The sequence below is a fragment of the Elephas maximus genome, chromosome 11 (assembly GCF_024166365.1).
Source record: "Elephas maximus indicus isolate mEleMax1 chromosome 11, mEleMax1 primary haplotype, whole genome shotgun sequence".
Classification (NCBI taxonomy): Eukaryota; Metazoa; Chordata; class Mammalia; order Proboscidea; family Elephantidae; genus Elephas; species Elephas maximus.
The window spans coordinates 92707112-92715736 of NC_064829.1; the positions used below are offsets into that span (position 1 = coordinate 92707112).

The 8625-nt window shown below is 43.5% G+C and overlaps 1 pseudogene; it reads right to left on the reverse strand.

The window, feature by feature from the left end:
* Nucleotides 1-1379: 1379 nt before the first annotated feature.
* On the reverse strand, nucleotides 1380-8598 carry LOC126086199 (40S ribosomal protein S9-like; annotated as a pseudogene).
* Nucleotides 8599-8625: the final 27 nt, after the last annotated feature.

An 8625-nucleotide genomic window follows, 5' to 3' on the forward strand; every position in this document is an offset into this window, starting at 1 on the left:
GAACGGCATCAGAATTGAAGGAAGACAGATAACACAACCTTGCCTGCTGAAAGGGAAGAGGACTTGAAGATCAAAGACTACAGCCTTCAGTATGGATTACACCTCAACATACAGAAAACAAAAATCCTCACAACTGGACCAATAAGCAACACCATGATAAACAGAAGAAGGATTGAAGTTCTCAAGGGTTTCATTTTACTTGGATCCACAATCAACACCCATGGAAGCAGCAGTCAAGAAATCAAACGACATATTGCATTGGCCAAATCTGCTGCAAAAGACCTCTTTAAAGTTTTAAAAAGCAAAGATGTCACTTTAAGGACTAATGTGTGCCTAACCCAAGCCATGGTGTTTTCAATCACCTCATGTGGATACGAAAGCTGGACAATGAGTAAGACCCAAGAATTGACACCTTTGAATTGTGGTGTTGGTGAAGAGTACTGAATATACCAGGGACTGCCAAAAGAATGAACAAATCTGTCTTGGAAGAAGTACAACCAGAATGTTCCTTAGAAGCAAGGATTGCAAGACTATGTCTCACACATTTTGGACAGATCATTAGGAGGGACCAGTCTCTGGAGAAGGACAGCATGCTTGGCAGAGAGTCAACGAAAAAGAGTAAGACCCTCAATGAGATGGATTGACACAATGGCTGCAACAATGGGCTCAAGCATAACGATTGTGAGGACGGCGCAGGACAAGGCAGTGTTTCCTTCTATTGTACACAGGGTTGTTAAGTGGCAACCAACTCGACGGCATCTAACAACATGATGATGATTAACGTGTCCGGCTTCTCAGCTGCAAGATACTCTGAAGAGTCAGCACTTCAGAGTTGCCCTCGTGGATAGGTTTCATTGGCGTAGCTGAATCAGTTTCCATCTTTTTGAAAATGTGCTCAGCCAGAAAGGCCCAAGTCCATGCAGCTGTGGCAAAGTTACAATTCCGTGGTTTCACGTTACCTTATAGTTACTGTCACGAGTGCCACTTAATGTATGTTACCAGAAATAAATACATCTACCCCAAAACTAGATGTATTTTTTGTACAATTGGATTTCCTAATACTGATATTTGTCATCCATCCAGAAATTGTATTGATTTTTTTAAAAAGAAAATATATTTGAAAATAAAGTCAGATGGAAAAGCTTTAAAAAAAAAAAAAAAAAGGCAAGTAGACAACCTATCTCAGATGCAGCCTGGGCTTCCTCCCACTACACAGGACTGAACATTCAGAGCAGTGGTCAGACTGGGTCTCAAGGGGGGCTCTAAGTCATGAAGAGGAAAGAGATATGCCAGTGAACACCAATTCCAAAGTGCTGATCTAGTTTTCATTATTTGGTTGGAAAACTAGATAATGTTGACCCAGGAAGGGGTGGGTAGGCTTAATCCTCTTCCTTGTCATCACCGGATCCAACCTGCCCTGGCCCTTCTTGGCGTTCTTCTTCATGCTTCCTGGACGGCCTCTACCATATGGGGAGCGGAGGGAGAAGTCAGTGTGCTTCTGGGAGTCCAGGTGGACCATAAAGGACGGGATGTTTACCACCTGCTTGTGAACCCTGGAGAGGGTAGGGATGGTAGGTGAAGGGGATTGAGAGGAGAAATAGGGTGCCCACTGCAAGACAAGACACCATTCTTTCTCCTCTTCTTCAGTGGACAGGGTTTTGCTGATATTGAAGTAATACCAGAGTGGAGTTCTAGGCCCGTGGATATTCCCGTGAGCTTACAAGGGCTTTAGGGTATCACCTCATCTACTTGATTGCTTTAGGAGACAAATTCTCATTCACATGTTACCCATGTAACCCACACAAGGTCACAAAGCCAGTAAGGTGGCACTGTGGGGACCCAGGTTGGGTTTTCAAACACTCTGAACTCTGTAGCAGGCCCTGAGCTTTACCCTCAGGTGCAGTTTCACTCTCTTAGGTGCAGCAGCACTAGGCAGGTTCTCTAAACCCACTTTATAGATGAATAAAAGTGAGGCACTTGCCCATTGGTCACACGGGGCTAGAGGAGGGCTGAGCCAGAAATTCAACTTGGGCAAACCTTCAATCATTTTCCCCCAATGGTGAAATTTTACAGAAGAAGCAAATGAGTAACCAGGTAAACCAATTTGCACTCTGACTGCCCTTTTCACTGCACTAGCTGCTACCCTGGCATTTGAGCAACACACCTCTGGCAGTGATTTCACCAAGTTAATGAAAACCAGACTTCAAAAGCGGGCCCAGTAGACAGGTAAACCCACCTGAGTCAATTCAACCTCAGTGACTTCTCCCTTGACAGGCAGAAGCCTTCATAAGGTGTACGGCTTGAGCTGCAGTGACCCTTGTGCTGGGCTATGGGGACATGAGCCTGCCCTTAACTTCATGAGCTGTTTGCAGGGGGCGAACCTAGGGCCCCAAGGTGCGCTCGTACCTGCCACCTCCAAGGGCTGCATAGGAGATAAGGACAGCAGGCTTAGTGAGCGTGGCCAGCAGAGGGAATGGGGTGGGAAGGAGGAAACCCGGGTCCCTTAAGAGGTGGTACCTGATGTGGCGCTGCCAGATCAGCACCCCAGCGTAGTGAATCGGCTTGGCCAACCTCAGCTTGAAGACGTGGGTCTGCAGATGCCTCTCCAAGAAATCCTCGATCTTCAGGCGCAGCATGTAATCCAGCTTCATCTTGCCCTCACCCAGCACCCTGATTCGAACCAGTCTCCACAGTAGCACATTGCCCGGGAAAGGGGAGAGGAAGCACCAACTCAGTGTTCTGACCAACCTCAGGCTTGTGTTGCCTACTGTTACTGACAAGGAAACCCTGGTTGTGTAGTGGTTAAGTGCTACAGCTGCTGACCATAAGATCGGCAGTTTGAATCTACCAGGTACTGCTTGGAAACTCTATGGGGCAGCTCTACTCTGTCCTTTAGGGTAACTATGAGAGAGAGCTGACTTGATGGCAAAGAGTTTGTTTTTGTTTTGTTTTTTGTACCACTGACAAAGCACTGTGATTAGGAGTTCACAGGCTGGAGTCAGGGAAGCCCGGCTAGTTAACCAGATGTGAGCATACATCTCTTTTCTTACCTGTAATATGGTTTAATATCAGTACCTACGCTTTTAGGGCTGAGAATGGAAAAATACAAAAGTAGCCATGTTTAAATGTCATTCATAATATCATTCTCTCTGTGAAATTTCCTGTAAAAGATAGCATATGTGAATAACCTAATGATGCATGGCAAAAAGCATCCAACAGATGTCAGCTACTACTTAGCTTCTTCCAATGACCCTAGGCTCTGGTGTTGTCCCTCACCCACAACTGGAACCTTGACTTAAGTTAGTCTTTGATGGCAGGAAGCAGGCCTTGTAAAATGCCTTAGTCCCCAAACCTGAAAAATGGATTACAATTCCTGTACTTCTTATGCTGCAGTAGGAATGGAGTTCATACCAGTAAGCTGCTTACCTACCAACATCTCTGTTGGCTGCTGTTAAAGTGTTAAAGCCTTTTAAACAGATGAGACTCAGGAATCCTTGCTAAAGTCACAGAGTATCAAAGGAAAGCCTGGTTCATCAACATGGCTTGCCTGTACCAATGAGCAATGTCAAGGTGATAGTAAAAAAAAGAAAAAAACCACCGGCAGATGAAGGAGACCATGTAGGTTCCCCCTTCCTGGTCCTTGGCTTCCTTGACTAGAAAGCTTTAACACCTCAGGAGCTGCCTTCCCCTCCAAACTTTCACTTCTGTCCTGGAAAACCACAAATAACCCTTAAGCACCTGGTGTTCACCCTGCCTTCCGCCACTGCTTCTGTCACTGCTTTCCCACATGACTGTATCGCCTCTTGTTGTTGTGTGCCGTCAAGTCGATTCCAATTCATGGCGACATCCACTTTCACACAAGCATCTTTATCTCATGACCTTAAGTTAGTGCATCTTTTTGACCCCACAATGTCTGTTCTACCATTCCCATGTGCCTGATATGCTGAGTTATGATTGCCTGTTCTCCATTGGTCCATCATGCCTGGACTGTGAGCTTCCTGAGGCAGGATGGAGGACGGAGTCTGATGAATCTCTGCAGGCCAAGAGACCATCTGAGGATTCTGCACATAGGAGGCCTCATGTCTGATGGATGATAGAAATCCCAACACCCCTCCACACAAAGGAGGGTCTTGTAAACATCAAAGAACGTATCCAAAGACTATTTGTTTCATTAGCATGATTTCTTTTCTCATTTAGGCAATGATATTCTGTGTACAAAGTCTGGAAAATAAAGTAGGAAAGAGCAGAAAATAAAAATAACTAATAAAGCCACCTCAGGTATCTACTGTAATTCCCTATGGGCATTTTCTTCAGTTTCCATTTTTCTATTTACTTGTGTGGTTATCATTTCTTTCTCAACATTTTCATGTAATTCAGTATATTGTGAACTTGTTAATACATGTATTTCAAACTGTTATTTACTACCATTGTATTATTATTAATACATTAATATATATGCAGCAGTGAGCATTCTGATGGCCAAATCTTTGTACTCTCACGGCTATTCTGTAGGTCACATGGCTAACAGAGAAATATCTAGGTAAAGTTGGATTTAGAAGTTAAATCCCTGAGTGCGTGCAGCCATGCTGTTCTTCAGGAGGGTTGGTCTTATTTATCCCCACAGAAGAGTGTTCTCTGTATCTCTATAAATTTCCAATCTCAGATAATGTCTTAACATATTTTCTAATTTAATTTAAAAGAAGAAGTTGCCATCAAGTTGACTCTGACTCATCCATCTTGAGTGAGAGTAGAACAGTGCTCCACAGGGTTTTCAATGGCTGTGATCTTATGGAGATTGACAACCAGGCCTTTCTTCTGAAGTACCTGTGGGTGGCTTCAAACCACCAGCCTTTTTGTTAATAGCCGAGATCTTAACCATTTGCACCACCAGGAACTCCTCCAATTTAGTAGTTAACACATAATAACTCATCATAACTCAATGCTCTTTGACCATTAATGGGGAGAAATCTTTTTCATGTTTATTATTAATTAGATGTTAATTAGATCTAGGTGTTATGGTAACAGCCTCTAATGCTGACTCAGAACTAGCTTCTCTGTCTCACTGGGCACAAGGGAGAATTATGCTTCCTTGACTGCTTGAGGTATGAGGGGCTAAGGGGCACATTGTGGGCGGGGGTATGGACAGGAATGACACACACACTCCAAGCCAGGCTGTTTAAGATGGCCTCTGACTTGCCAGGGAAACCCTGGTGGTGTAGTGGTTAAGTGCTACGGCTGCTAACCAAAGAGTCAGCAGTTTGAATCCGCCAGGCGCTCCTTGGGAACTCTATGGGGCAGTTCTACTCTGTCTTACAGGGTCACTATGAGTCAGAATTGACTCGACGGCACTGGGTTTGGTTTTTGGCTTTGGTTTCTGACTTACCAATGGCTGCTCTATTTCAGGGTGGGTCCCACAGTAATCAACTTCGATAAGAGAGGTAAAAACAAAAGAGCAAAGCACTTTCCTCTCCCTGAACAACTACCTAGTGTTACCTCTTGGTGAGAAGCAGGTAACACACACCCATTCGGCAGGAGGGTAAACCTGCAGGGAGCATTGAAAAGAAATATTCATACAGTGAATTCATATATTCTGTATTTTCTCTTTTTTTTTTTTTTTGGTCTGGAAACCTCCAAACATTGCTTTATGGTCCTACTGGAAAAAAAAAATTTTTGACAAAATGTTCTTGGCTGATGAAATATTTGTTTAAACGATGTCCTGTAGGATAATGTCCACAATCTTTAGCATGGCATAAAGGAGACCTATCACAATATGCACGTCTACTTTGCACCCATGAGATCACAATGAATCAGAGTCAAGTCAAAGGCAAACAACAATGACAACATCATCATGATATGCCCGATTTCCCTCACCCTCTCCTCATTTTCCCTCATTGCTCCTTGAGAGAGGGCACTCTTTTATTCACCCTTGTTTCCCAGCACGTGCCAAAGTCATGACAACTACTTTCATTTTACTTCATTTTTAGGATTGTTAGTCTGCTTTTTGGAAAAAGAAATAAGACTTTTAACTTTTCTTAAAAAGATGTAGATAATCTTGCCATCCTTTTTCTCTTCCTGATCCTCTGCCATAATAGAATATTTGAACAAGCACAACAATTTTTTTGTGTCCCAGAAATAAAAGGTTCCTATTTAGGGTCTGACTAGAGCAAAGTGCTAAGTCTCATGCACAACACACAGTGGAAAACAATTCCAGTTGATGTAGAGAGTGTGTACTCTAAAGAAATAGCCCTGGTGGCTGGTTAAGCGCTCGGCTGGTGAAAAACCATCAGCAGCTTGAATTCACCAGCAGCTCCACAAGAGAAAGACCTGGCTATCTGTACCCATGAAGATTACAGCCAGGAAACCCTATGGGGCAGTTTGACTCTGTCCTATAGGGTCACTGTAAGTCAAAATCAGCTCGACGACACACAACAGCTATACTCTAAACAGGTTGTATATGATGAGCTTGCGGGAGAAAAATGTGGCAGGCTGCCCCGTTAAAGATTTACAGCCATGGAAACCATACAGGGCAGTTCTGCTCTGTCCTATGGGGTTGCCATGAGTCAATATCTACTCCATGGCGATGGGATATGATGAGTTACATTTTCAGAAAATGTGGTGCTACTTACGAAACACAACTGTTTATTGTCTGTAAGGGATACAGTTGTGTGCTGTGTACTCACAAAAAAAGAAAAACACAAACAGTATACTCCACAAACACATCTGATATCCACGTTAAAGGGCAAACCCACTTAAAAGGTGAACTTGCTATTTCCTGGAAAGTATATGTTTCCTAGGGCTGCTATACAAAGTACCATGAGCTGAGTGGCTCCAAAACAACAAGAATTTATTTTCTCACAGATCTGGAGGCCAGAGGTGCAAAATCAAGGTGTCAGCAGGGCCATGTTCCCTCTCAAAGCTCTAAGGAAGAATGCTTCCTTGGCTCTCTCCTAGATTCCAGGGGTTTCCCACAATCTTTGGCATTTCTTGGCTTGTGGAAACATCACTTCAATCCTTCCTTCATTGTCATGTAAAGTTTCCCCCTCACTGTCTCTGTGTCCAAATACCTCTCTTCTTATAAGGATACCATACATTGGAGCAGGGCTTGTGCTAATCCACTGTGATCTCATCTTAATTTGATTACATCTGTGAAGACCATATTTCCAAATAAGGTCACATTCTGAGATCCTGGGTGGAGATGAGTACTTGGGGGAGCCTGCCACTTGGGCCCCAAAATTCATATCTGGCCCACATGCAAAATACATTCACCCAATTTCAACTTCACCAATTGCAATATCAACACTAAGTCCAAAATCTCACCCAAATATCATCAACTCAGAAAGTTCCAAATCTCATCTTCTAATTCATTGAAATGTGGGTATGATTCATCCTGGGGAAACATTCCTCCCAACATGAAGATCTGGGAACTCAGAAAAATTATCTGCTTCCAAAATGCGATGAGGGATAAGCACAGGTAGATATTCCCATTCAAAAGGGAGAAATTGGAAAGAAAAAAAGGAGTCTTGGGTACCAAGCCAGCAGTAAAACCCTCAGGCAACTTACATTAGGTTTCAAGGACTAAGAATAATACTCCGTGGCTGATGTTTTATCTTCAAGATTTCTTGGCCTGCAGACACTCCTGTGTTCCTGGCCTCTATACCAACAGTGCTACCCTATCTGACCTCTGCATCCACACTTCTGCCCTTGGAGTCAGTAAAGAATTTACAGCTAGTACTCCAGAGTACTACATTTCACATACTTTGGACATGTTATCAGGAGGGATCCATCCCTGGAGAAGGACATCATGATTGGTAAAGTAGAGGATCAGGGAAAAAGAGGAAGACCTTGAAAGAGATGGATTGACACAGTGCTTCCAACATCGGGCTCAAGAATAACAACGGTTGTGAGGATGGCGCAGGACTGGGTGATGTTTTATGCTGTTGAACATAAGGTCTCTATGAGTCGGAACCAACTCAACGGCACCTGCACCACACCTAAAGAGACACCCCAGTGGCACAATGTTTAAGCACTCAGCTGCTAACCGAAAGGCTGGCAGTTCCAACCCACCAGCAGCTTCGCTAGAGAAAAGACCAAGCAATCTGCTTTCATAATGATTACAGTCTAGGAAACCTTTTGGAGTGCTTTTACGCTGTCTGAGTTGGAAGCGACTCAAAGGCACACAACCACTAAAAAATACTCAGGGGGAAACGCATTTCAGTTTTCTTTGCAAACATTTCTATAACATTGATAATATGTGTGTATTAGCCTGGCAGGAGAGTATTGCATATTACAAATTGAAAATTCTGACTAACAAAAGTCAGAAAGATAAGTTAAAATCATATGATTTCAGAAATTAGGAAAATAAAATTTCATACTTTAAGTATGAAGGACTATTCCAGTATGTGGTTCACAAGTCAGACCTATAATACCCACCACATTTAGGGTGAGATGAACTGGTCACCTTTCTGTGTGGTCGTCAACGTGCAAAGCCTAGGGGCTGTGATGTCAGGGACCTTGCCCACCACATCCTGTTACTGCTTAAAGTTTGCTGGATTCCTTCCTCCTGTCTAACAGAAGCTGCACGATGGACTCCAGGTTCATCGGCCTCCTATGTCTTGGTAAATCCTG